General features: G+C 43.6%; 1 protein-coding gene across 2 annotated transcripts in view; it reads right to left on the bottom strand.

Annotated features, from left to right (window-relative positions):
• tecrb (trans-2,3-enoyl-CoA reductase b) overlaps positions 1 to 12,897 on the bottom strand; it is a 101,884-nt gene that overhangs the window by 7,079 nt on the left and 81,908 nt on the right. The gene's annotated exons all lie outside the window — the stretch shown is intronic.

Consider the following 12,897-nt stretch of genomic DNA (forward strand, 5'->3'; position numbering starts at 1 on the left):
CTCACCAGTCTATAGTTCCCTGGCTTGTCCTTACCATCTTTCTTAAATAGTGGCACCACGTTAGCCAATCTCCAGTCTTCCGGCACCTCACCTGTGACTATCGATTATACAAATATCTCAGCAAGAGGCCCAGCTATCACTTCCCTAGCTTCCCACAGAGTTCTGGGGTATACCTGATCATATCCTGAGATGTATCCACTTCTACGCATTTTAAGACATCTAGCACTTCCTCCTCTGTAATATGGACATTTTTAAAGATGTCACCATCTATTTCCCTACATTCTATATCTTCCATGTCCTTTTCCACAGTAAACACTGATGCAAAATACTCGTCTCCTGCGGCTCCACACAAAGGCCGCCATGCTGATCTTTGAGGGGCTCTATTCTCTCCCTAGTTACCCTTTTGTCCATCATGTATTTGTAAAAACCCTTTGGATTCTCCTTAATTCTATTTACCAAAGCTATCTCATGTTCCTTTTCTGTCCCCCTGATTTTTCTCTTAAGTATACTCCTTATGCCTTTATATTCTTATAAGGATTCACTCGATCTATCCTGATATATGCTTCCTTCTTTTTCTTAACCAAACCCTCAATTTCTTTAGTCATTCAGCATTCCCTATACCTACCAGCCTTTCCTTTCACCCTGACAGGAATATGCTGGCTCTGGATTCTCGTTATCGAATTTCTGAAGGCTTCCCATTTTCCAGCCGTCCCTTTACCTGCAAAGGTTCTTGCCTACTACCACGAAGAAAGAGAGAGAGAGAGAGAGAGAGGAAAAAAGAGAAAGGGAAAAAAAAGAGAAAGGAAAATAAAAAGAGAAAGGGGGAAAAAAAAAGAGAAAGAAAAAAGAGAAAGGGAAAGAAAGAGAAAACGAGAAAAAGAAAGAGACAGACAGGAAGACTTGAACTACTGGGAGTTGGAAAATGCCACCTGCAGTGTGTAAACAGGTCGCATACGCAGACCGTCTAGAGATCCTGTACAACAGTAAGGCGCTGATATCAGCTGAGATGTAAACCGAGATCCAACCTTCCCACTTGGGTGGATGTAACAAATCCAACGGAACTATTTCATGCGACAGCAGCAGGAGTCCTGAGCAAAATATATTGCTCAACCAATCACCTCACCACTAAGACAGATGATCTGATCACTATCAAACGTGTGTGGGATTTTGCTGTGCAGGATCAGCTGTCACGTTTCCTACATCATAAACGTTGACTAGATTTCAAAGTACTTTCACTGGCTGTAAAGTGCTTTGGATTAACCCCATTAAAAGTAATAATGAAAGATAATATACGAATGAAGTCTCTTCCTTAATAAGATGGGAAGCAAGTTTACGTCCCTTTGAAAAGTGAAGAAAATGGTAGAACTAATTCAGTTTATTGCTTCAATGAATTTTCAGAAATTGCAGGTTTATAAGTTCGTCACGGAAGACTTCTCAAAACACAGCCCACAGGAAATCTGGGTCATGGAATAGGAGAGGTACAAGGGGGCAGTTTAATAAAGGGAAGTGCTGGTGAGATTGCACTAATGGATTACAGATAGTTCTCCTATAACGCTGTGAAGCCTCACTTAATGGGAATAATGAGGCCTTTGGGATAAGAGAGGTTGGGGCAGACCAGCCAAAAATATCACTCGCAATCGCTCAAAAGTCACCCAAAAGTTTAATGCAAAATCTAGCTCAGTCCGAATGAAGGTTGAAATCATATTTATTGCTGAAACAAAAGTATATTTAACACAGTACATTTAAAAAATGTCAAGAAAGCTGTTTCTGTACAGTACCTCTCAGAAAGCTGCTTATCAGCAGGTGACTGGTGCATGCGCAGAACGGGGTGGAAGCTTTGGCGTGGACATTGGCGCATATGTATAATGGCATGAAGACAGACACCAACGTTACATGTGGAATGGCACAGACACTGGCGCATGTGCAAAATGACGGAGAGATTCTGGGACATGGGCAGAATTAAGTGCACAAACCGATCCCTGCTGGAATCGCTTTATTGCAAACAGAGGTAATGTCAATGAAACATGCGTTATCACAGAACTACCTGTAGCTGGGGATCTGCAGGGTCAAGGTTAGGATGTCTATTGTGCCCAATCTAAAATAAACCCTGGATGCTGATACAGCAACTGGTCTAATTCAAAAAGATGACACTCAAAAAGGGACAGCATGAAAGGCAGAGAAAATGCAGTTTAATTTTGCAAAATCAGTCTTTGAGACAAAAAAAGGGGTCATCACAGAGCACATCATGAGGATATAATTGAAGTGGGTTAGATTGGCCATGCAACAGAACAAATACGGTTCTCATGAACAAATATACTGAATGGAACTGAATCAGAAACTGAGGCTTGGGAGTGAACTGTGCAGTTTTAAATGCTGAGAGCAATGGGTCCACAGTCAGTGTCTTTAAAGCAAGACATGGTTCTATTGGAAGTACTAAGTGGGACAATAGATTCAAAGGGATTACCTACAAGAAAGAAGAGTCAAACACAAGGCTGGTTGGGAGAATTGCACCGAAGATAAAGTGTCAAAAGTAGAGGATTAAACCAAGAACGTTATAGGAGTACATTACTAACTGGGCACATACAAGCAAAGCACTTTCGTTGTTCCAGGCTGAATCTCCTTGTGAATAGCAGCAGGCTGGATAAGGATTGGGGGTTTGAAATTACTGGAGGAATGTGCTTGTTTGGAGCTGGCATGTTAGCCTCATGCTTTCTCTTATTCACACACATAATAAAGTCATACAGCACAGAAACAGACCCTTTGATTCAACCAGTCCATGCTGAACATAATCCCAAATTAAACTAGCCCCACCTGGCTGCTCCTGGCCCATTTGCCTCCAAACCTTTCTTATTTCATGTACTTATCCAAATGTCTTTTAAACAGTGACTGTGCCCACATCCACCACTTCCTCAGGAAGTTCATTCCACATGCAAACCACCCTCTCATGAGGAGGAAAAAATATGTCCCTTTGTCTTGAAATCCCCCATCGTGGGAAAAGACACTATTAACACCTATACTCCTCATGATTTGATAAACCTCTAAGGTCACCCCTCAACCGTCTATGCTCCAGAGAAAAAAGTCCCAGCCTATCCAGTCTTTGGAACTCAAATCTTCCGTACCCGGCAACATCCTGGTAAATCTCTTCTGAATCTTCTCTTTCTCATTTGGTTGTGGGAGGATTGGAAGAAAAGTGTTTAAAAGCTCACCAGAGAGTGTCACAGGGAAATAGACGGCTACTTGACTCCTCCAGCAGGGTTTTCAACTGCCTCTGACTGAAGGAAGTCAATGAACGGTGACAGCTAAACTCTTGGCATTTCGGAGGTTTAAGTTGAAACTTTATTGCTGGAACAGCACAGCAGGTCAGGCAGCATCCAGGGAACAGGAGATTCGACGTTTCGGGCACAGGCCCTTCTTCAGGAAGGCCTGTGCCCGAAACGTCGAATCTCCTGTTCCCTGGATGCTGCCTGACCTGCTGTGCTGTTCCAGCAATAAAGTTTCAACTTTGATCTCCAGCATCTGCAGACCTCACTTTCTCCCCATTTCAGAGGTTTAGGTCATCAATGAGGAACAGGAAGATTTGTTGACCGACAGAAGCATTTAGTTGACCTGTTTCACAACACTGTGAGCTGTCAGTGGGCTCAAAACTGGGAGGAGAGGCTGATCTGGCTGGAGGTTTACAGGAAGAGTGGCAAGTTCTACTTTCAATAAGGCAACAGGCCTAGAGATTCCAAGACAACATTCAGTAACAACAATTGCATTGCTTTGGCACAACACTTTGTGCCACAGTCAAAAAGCAAGCCATCAATATTTGTTTAATCACAACACATTTGCAGTTTCCTTACATATTAAACAAAAGGATGTAGAGACACACAGGGAAGTGCAAAAATGATATGGAAACAGAGCTGTTATAACCATCAGGAATGGTTTACATTCCTTCCTCTTGAAAAGCAAAAGGTTGTCAATGATCTTTAAAATTACGAAAAGATCTTTAATAGAGAGATCTTTAAAATTACAAAAGAGTTCTACGGGCTAGATATGGAGAAGCTGTTTCCAAAAATACAAGATAGTCTCAAACAAACCCAGGAAGAAATTCAGGAGAAACTTCTTTTCTCAGAGTGATTAGAAGGTGGGATTCATGACCAAAGGGAGGACACGAAAAGAAGTAATACAGATACATTTAAGGAGAAGTCAGGTGAGAATGTGAGGGAGATGGAAGGGTTGCGGGTAAGGAGAGATAAAGAGGAGTGGAAGGGTGGCTTGTGTGTGGCATGAACACTATCAGACCAATTGGGCTGAATGGCCAGTTTCTGTAAAGTAATTAAGTATTTTTGAAGTAAAGTTACAAATTAGCTTTTAAAATAACTAAATTCAAGCAATCCAAAATGGGAGATTAACAGGAAAGCTGAAACTGGTCTCCATCTCCTCTCCAACACAAGAAGGGGTAAGATTAAGGAACCTTGGATGACGAGAACAGAGGAGCTTCTCGTCAAAAGGAAGCTTATGTAAGGTGGAAGTAGCAAGGATCTAAGACAGCTTTAGAGGACTACAGACTTGCTAGAAAGGAGCTCAGAAATGGAATGAGGAGAGCCAGGAGGGGGCACAAAAATGGCTTGGCAAGAAGGATTAGGGAGAACCCAAAGGCATTTTACTCATACGTGAGGAATAAGAGAATGATCAGGGAGAACATAGGGCTGATCAGAGATAGCGAAGGCAACTTGTGCGTGGAGTCTGAGCAGATAGGGGAAGCCCTAAATGAGTTTTTTTGCTTCGGTTTTCACCAAGGAACGGGAACTTGTTGTAAATGAAAACTTTGAGGAGCTGGAATACACAGTCTTGACCAGATCAAGATTGATGAAGTTGATTTGCTGGAAATTTTGGAAAACATTAAGATTGATAAGTCCCCAGGGCCAGTCCAGATTTATCCAAGGCAGCTCCAGGAAGTGAGAAAGGAAGTTGCTAAGCTACTGGCGAGGATCTTTGCCTCCTCACCCGCCACGGGAGACGTACGGAGGATTGGAAGGAGGCAAATGTTGTTCCTCTTTTCAAGAAGGGTAATAGGGAAATCCCTGGCAATTACAGACCAGCCAGTCTTACGTCTGTGGTCAGCAAAGTTTTGGAAAGAATTCTGAGGGATAGGATTTATGACTATTTGGCAAAGCATAGTGTGATTAAAGGCATGGCTTTGAGAGAGGCAGGTCATGCCTCACAAATCTTATTGAGATCTTTGAGGAGGTGTCAAGACAGGTCGACGAAGGTCGAGCAATGAATGTGGTGTATGTGGACTTCAGCAAGGCATTTGATAAGGTTCCCCATGGTAGGCTCATTCATAAAGTCAGGAAGTATGGGATACAGGGAGGTCTGGCTATCTGGATTCAGAATTGGTTGGCTGACAGAAGGCCGAGAGTGGTTGTACATGGAAAGTATCCTGCCTGGAGGACAGTGTTGAGTGGGGTCCTGCAGGGCTCTGCTCTTGGTAGTTGTTATAAATGACTTGGATGAGGAGGTTGAGGGGTGGGTTAGTAAATTTGCAGATGACACAAAGGTTGGAGGTGCCGTCGATAGTATCGAGGGCTATTGCAGGCTGCAGCGCGACATAGACAGGATGCAGAGCTGGGCTGAGAAATGGCAGATGGAGTTCAACCTGTGATGCATTTTGGAAGGTCAAACTCGAATGCTGAATATAGGATTAAAGACAGGATTCTTGACAGTGTGGAGGAACAGAGTACACAGATCCCTCAAAGTTGCCATCCAAGTGGCTAGGGTTGTTAAGAAAGCATATGGTGTTTTGGCTTTCATTAATGGGGGATCATTTACACTGCAGCACTGACTGAGACTGGGAAAGTCTGTGGTTCCCACAAGACAAGGGTCTGCCAACACCTGGCCAATGCAGCCTGGGGTCTTGCGATGACTGGGCCAATATCCTTCATGGGAGAGTCTAGGATCAGATGGCATCATCTCAGAATAACAACAGATTTCCTTATTTAAAGCAGAGATACAGAGGAATTTCTTCTCAGTGGGGAGTGAATCTATGGCATTCTCTACCACAGAGGGCTGTGGGGGCAAGATTGTTAAGTCTAGTCAATGGCCAAGACAGACAGATTTTTAAACAGTAAGGCAATACAGGGTTACGGGGAAAAGGCAGGAAAGTGGAGTTGAGGATTATTAGACCAGCACAGCAGACTTGTTGGGTTGATTGGCCTACAGTTTCCATTTCTTCCCTCATGGTGTTTGGGGAATCAGTGAGGTACTGTGGGGAGGGATGGAGGGAGGGAATTAGCCCAATTGATACAATCAGATGAAAGACAAAACGTGTCTGAAAGAAACTGTTCACTATTTGACAAGAAAAGGTTAACTTTTGTGAACTCTTAGTTTGCTGCGAAACGACAGCTGCGGACAATTTGTGAAACATTTGCTGTCTTTTTTTAAAATATTCATTTGAGAGACTTGGGCGTCACAGGCTGGCCAGCATTGATAGCCCATCCCTAGTTGCCCTTGAGAAGGTGGTGGTGAGCTGCCTTCTTGAATCGCTGCAGTCCACTTGCTGTGGGTTGGCCCACAATGCTGGTAGGGAGGGAATTCTGGCAATATCCGCCTGGCACTGTGAAGAGAGTTGTCGGCAGCTGAAGAGTTACTCTTCCAGCCTTGTGTACTGCCTGCTGTTAATGGGTTGTCAACAAGCCACCTGTTCCATCCATATAACACACCCGTTTGGATAAGCTAAATACTCCAGAATTCTCTGGCATTAGAGTCCGTGACACTCAATCGGACTAGGGATTAATTATAAACAAATTATCTTTAGTTAGAGCAGGAGGTAGAGTTACCAAGCTGTCAGAGGTTAAAGTTGACACTAAATTCTGCACACGGGATCTTTCTGGGTGAGACAGCAGACTCTGTGCTTTTCCTGTCTGCCTTGAGTCCTCTCAGAATCACATGCTTAAAGACGGCAAAGTGGTCCCAAAAGGAGAGACTGCCCCTCTTTTCCTTTGCTATTCACCCTAAGCTTACCCACCATTCTTAACCATGTTTGTGTTGGGCCTGGCCTTGCCAATGACGCCTCTATTTACTCCTCCACAGAAACCAGGAGAACCTGCCTCATCTCTCAGGTCTTTGAAAAGCACCCAAAGCTGTGGTCAACTTTCATAGAACATTACAGCGCAGTACATATCTTTGGGCCCTCGATGCTGCACCGACCTGTAAAACCAATCTGAAGCCCATCTAACCTACAATATTCCATTTTCATCCATATGTCTACCCAACAAACGTGTAAATGCCTTAAAGTTGGTAAGTCTACTACTATTGCAGGCAGCGCGTTAAACGGCCCTATTATTCGCTGAGTAAAGAATCTACCCCTGACATCTGTCCTATATCTATCACCCCTCAATTTAAAGCAATGTCCCTTTGTGCTAGCCATCACCACCCAAGGAAAAAGGTTCTCACTGTCCACCCTATCTAACCCTCTGATTATCTTATATGTCTCAATTATGTCAATTCTTAAACGTCTTCTCTATAATGAAAACAGCCTCAGGTCCTTTAGCCTTTCCTCCATACAAGGCAACATCCTAGCAAATCGCCTCAGAACCCTTTCCAAAGCTTCCACATCCTTCCTATAATGCAGTGACCAGAACTGTATGCAATATTCCAAATGCATCTGCACCAGAGTTTTGTACAGCTGCAGCATGACCTCGTGGCTCTGAAACGCAATCCCTCTACCAATAAAAGCTATCACACCATATGCCTTCCTAACAACCGTATTAACCTGGGTGGCAACTTTCAGGGATCTATGCACATGGACACATGAAGAAGGGCTTTTGCCCAAAATGTCGATTTTCCTGCTCCTCGGATGCTGCCTGACATGCTGTACTTTTCCAACACCACTCTAATCTGCCACCTCTCAGCCCAGCTCTGCAGCTTACTTATGTCCCTCTGTAACTTGCAACATCCTTCGGAATAGTCTACAACTCCATCGACCTTAGTGACATTCGCAAATTTACTAACCCATCCTTCTACACCCTCATCCACCCTCATTTATAAAGACGACAAATAGCAGTGGACCCGAAAGAGATCCTTGCGGTACACGACTAATAACTGAACTCCAGGGTGCACATTTCCCATCAACCACCACCCTCTGTCTTCTTACAACTAGCCAATTTATGATTCAAACCGCTAAATCACCCTCAATCCCATGCCTCCATATTTTGTGCAATAGCCTACCATGGGGAACCTTATCAAACACCTTACTAAAATCTATCAACATCACATCAACCATTTTACTTTCATCCACCTGGTCCTGTTCTCAAAGAACTCAATAAGGTTTGTGAGGCACGACCTATCCTTCACAAAACAATGTTGACTGTCCCTAATTACCACTAACTTATTCCTCTCTGTATGATTATAAATCCTATCTCTTATAACCTTTCCCAATACCTTTCCCACAACCGAAGTAAGGCTCACTGGTCTATAATTACCAGGGTTGTCCCTCTTACCCTTCTTGAACAAAGGAACAACATTTGCTATCCTCCAGTCTTCTGGCACTATTCCTATTGACAATAACGACATAAAGATCAAAGCCAAAGGCTCTGCAATCTCCTCCCTGGCTTCTCAGAGAATCCTAGGATAAATCCCATCTGGCCCAGGGGACTTATCTATTTTCACACTTTCCAGAATTGCTAACACCTCCTCCTTGTGAACCTCAATCCAGTCTAGTCTAGCACCCTATATTCTCCTCGACAACATTGTCTTTTTCCAGTGTGAATACTGATGATAAATATTCATTTAGCACTTCCCCATCTCCTCGGACTCCGTGCACAATTCCCACTACTATCCTTGATTGGCCCTAATCCAGTCATTCTTTTATTCCTGACATACCTATAGAAAATGTTATGGTTTTTCTTGATCCTATCGACCAATGGCTTCTCATGTTCTCTCCTGGCTCTTGTTGTAGGTCTTTCCTGGCTAGCCTGTAACTCTCAAGCATCCTAACTGAGCCTTCACATCTATCCTAACATCTTGAGAAGAGATTCAACTCCCTTAGTAAACCATAGCTCCATCACTCGAACACTTCCTCCCTGCCTGACCGGTACATATTTATCAAGGACATGCAGTAGCTGTTCCTTGAATAAGCTCTACATTTCAATTGTGCCCATCACCTGCAGTTTCCTTCCCCATCCTATGCATCCTAAATATTGCCTAACTGCAGCGTAATTGCCTTCCCCTCCAGCTATAACTCTTGCCCTGCGGTATATACCTATACCCTTCCATCACTAAAGCAAGCATAACCGAATTGTGGTCACGATCAAAGTGCCCACCTACCTCTACATCTAACACTTGGACAGGTACATTACACAGTACCAAATACAATGTGGCCTCTCCCCTTGTTGGCTTGTCAACATACTGTGACAGGAAACCCTCCAGCACACATTGGACAAAAACTGACTCATCTAAAGTACTCAAACTACAGTATTTCCAGTCAATATTGGAGAGCTGAAGTCCTGCATAACAACTACCCTGTTACCGTCGCTCCTATCCAGAATCACCTTTGTAATCCTTTCCTCTGCATCTCTGGAACTATTTGGAGGCCTATAGAAAACACCCAACAGGGTGACATCTCCTTTTGTGTTTCTGACCTCAGCCCATACTACCTCAGTAGATGAGTCCTCAAAAGTCCTTTCTGCCACCATAATACTGTCCTTGACTAATAATGCCCACACCTTTTACTATATCCTCTGTTCTTAGTGAATCATCTAAATCTCGGAACCTACAACAACATTCCTGTCCCTGCTCTATCCATGTCTCCGAAATGGCCACAACATTGAAGTCCCAGGTACCAACCCATGCTGCAAGTTCACCCATCTTATTCCAGATGCTCCTGGCGTTGAAGTAGATACACACTTCAAACCACCTTCCTGCTTGCCAGTGCAACCTTGAAAGCATAATTCTGACCTCACTGCTCTCAACCTCCTAGACACTGGAACTACAATTTAGGTTTCTATCCACCTGCTAAATTAGTTTAAACCATCCCGAAGAGCATTAACAAACATATCCCCAGGATATTGGTATCCCTCTGGTTCAGGTGTAGATCATCCTGTTTGTAGAGCTCCCACCTACCTCAGAAAGAGTCCTTATCATCCAGGTATCCAAAACCCTCCCTCCTGCACCATTCCTGTAGCCACTTGTTCAACACCTCTCTCTCCCTATTCCTCATCTCGCTAGCACATGGCACGGGCAACAAACCAGAGTTAACAACTCTGTTTGCTCTAGCTCCAAGCTTCCACCTTAGCTCCCGGAATTTCTGCCTTAAAACTGCATTCCTTTTCCTACCTATGTCATTGGTGCCAATGTGGACCACGACTTGGGGCTGCTCCCCCTCCCCCTCAAGGATCCTGAAAACACGGTCACAGACATCACTAACCCAAGCACCTGCGAGACAACACCAGACAAATGGTGATTTCAATCAGTGCAAGTCATTTGATTGGTATGCCTCTGTGTTTAAACTCCTTCCACAGACTACCCCTTCCCTACAAGCTCTTGCACATCTCCAGCCATCTTCACCCATCAGAGGAGTCCACAGGTTTAGCTGCTAGGCCCCAAGCTCTGGAAATGTGTCCCTACACCCCTCGGTTAGTCTCTGTTCTTCTTAAAACTGTCTTTCCCTAACCAATCCATTTCTCTTTGTGTACTTGACATCAAAATATCTCTCAATATAATTAATCTGTTAAACATTTTGTGATGCTTTACAGCATTAAAATCTCAAGTCATTTCAGATTAGAAGCATTGCATACGGTCTACAAAATGAATTGCAATAACTCACCAAGGTAGTTCCCAAACTAGGTCAGCAGATAGAAAGGTTTGTCACTAAGCCAAACTTCATCCTGATTTGTAAATGATGATTGCTGCTGGGTTAAAATCCTGAAACTCTCCCTAACACCACCAAAGGTTGCCCAATGTCAAATGGACTGCAATGGTTCAAGAAGGCAGCTCAAGAGTACAACTCAAGGCCACGGGTGTAAGGGAAAATGAGAGTTGGGACCACTATTATATCAGCCACAATTTTAATGAACAATAGAGCAATTTTGAATGACTGAATGGCCTCCGCCTGCTTCTAATCTCACGTTCCTGCATTCCATTCAGAGAGTAAATTGTTACAGATATCAGCTACACACAGAATAATCTACACAAGATGCAGCAACAGGACAGTGTAGACAGGAGAGGAAACATAGCAGTCTTAGTGCACATGGTAAATTGGTGCTGACTGACTCCAAAACCTCTTAGCGTATATGGATCATTTCAGAGCTAGGTCACAAATTGTATTTGCAAGAAATTACATCACCCATGTGTGAGTTCTCACTCCTTAGTTACCTGAGAAGATGGTGGTAGCGTAATACAATTCAGTGGCTATGTAGGTTCATTGTAGAATGCAGTGAGGAATCAATCATGGAGAAGATCAACAAGAATGTACATTTGTAAAGCACCTTTAGTGCAGCAAATTATACCAAGGTACTTTACAACAGCGCTAGAGAGAAATACTAGGGCACCTTGGAGATCTTTGATGACCAAAGACTTGGTCACAGAAATACTTTTTAAAAGGGAGCATTGCAAAAGATTGGAGAGGGAACCCCAGAAGCAGGAGTCTGGCAATGGTAGAGCTGTTATAATCGAAGCTACTCAAGAGGCCTCAAATTGGAGGAAGGTGTTGTTCTAGGGCTGAAGGAGGTTACAGAGTTCAGCGGAAAGGTCACCAAGATTTGAAAACAACAAAAACTGAAAATACCCATTGGAGCGACTGGGGGAAACAGGACACTGACAAGACATTTTGGATGCCCTTCAGCTTAAGGAAAGAGGCACTCAATAGGTTAGGCAGGAGAGCATTGGAATAATCAGGTGTAGAAGCAGGAAAGAGGTGTATGAGGCACATGAACAAATAAGCTGAGACTGCCATTTTATTTATTCATTCATAGCATGTGGTATTGAATGGTGTGGAATGCAGATTTAAGGCACATCCTTGAGAATGTGATGCTGAGCTGCTTTCTTGAACCAGGAATGATAGGATTTCAGTTATAACGTGAGGCTGGATAGGCTGGAATGTTTTTCACTGGAGCATAGGAGGTTGAGAAGTCAGGGGTATAGATAAAGTGAATGGCAGATGTCTTGTCCCCAGGGTTGGGGATTTCCAGACGGGGACATAATTTTAAGGTGAGAGGAGAAATATTTAAAAAAGGCATGAGGGGCATTTATTTTTAAAAACCACAGTGATCAAGTGTGTTGAATGAACTTCCTGAGGATGTGATGGATGTGGATATAGATGTATTTTTAAAAAAAGAGTAAGAAATGTTTGGAGGGATATGAGGCAAGGGCCAAGCGCAGGCAGGGTGGGAATAGTTTAATATGGGAACATGGTCAGTCTGGACTGGTGGGACCAAAGAGTCTATTTCCATGCTGTATGACTATACCATTGTAGCCCTTGTCCCATGTTTGGACCCACAATGCTGTTAATGAGAGAGTGTTCCAGGAGTCTGACCCAGTGACTCTGAAGGTATGTCGATATAATTCCAAGTCAGGATGTTGAGTGACTTGGAGGGTAACTTGGACTTCCAATATATCAGCTTCCCTTGATTGTGTGGATGGTGGAGGTCGCAGGTTTGGATGGTGCTGATGAAGGAGCCTCACTGAGTTTTGGCAGTGATCTTTGATGGAGTGAGTGAATTTTTGTGGATGTGGCGCCAATAAGTTTGTCCTGGGTGGAGTCGAAGTTTTGAATGCTGCTGGAGCCACATTCATCCAGGTAAGTGGGGAGTATTCCATCACACTCCTGACTTGTACCTTTTAGATGATGGACAGGGTGGACTGGCAGATTTGTTTCCTCAGCTACATTGGAAAACAAGGTTTGATGGTCACACACCT

The sequence above is a fragment of the Chiloscyllium plagiosum genome, chromosome 8, assembly GCF_004010195.1.
Source record: "Chiloscyllium plagiosum isolate BGI_BamShark_2017 chromosome 8, ASM401019v2, whole genome shotgun sequence".
NCBI lineage: Eukaryota > Metazoa > Chordata > Chondrichthyes > Orectolobiformes > Hemiscylliidae > Chiloscyllium > Chiloscyllium plagiosum.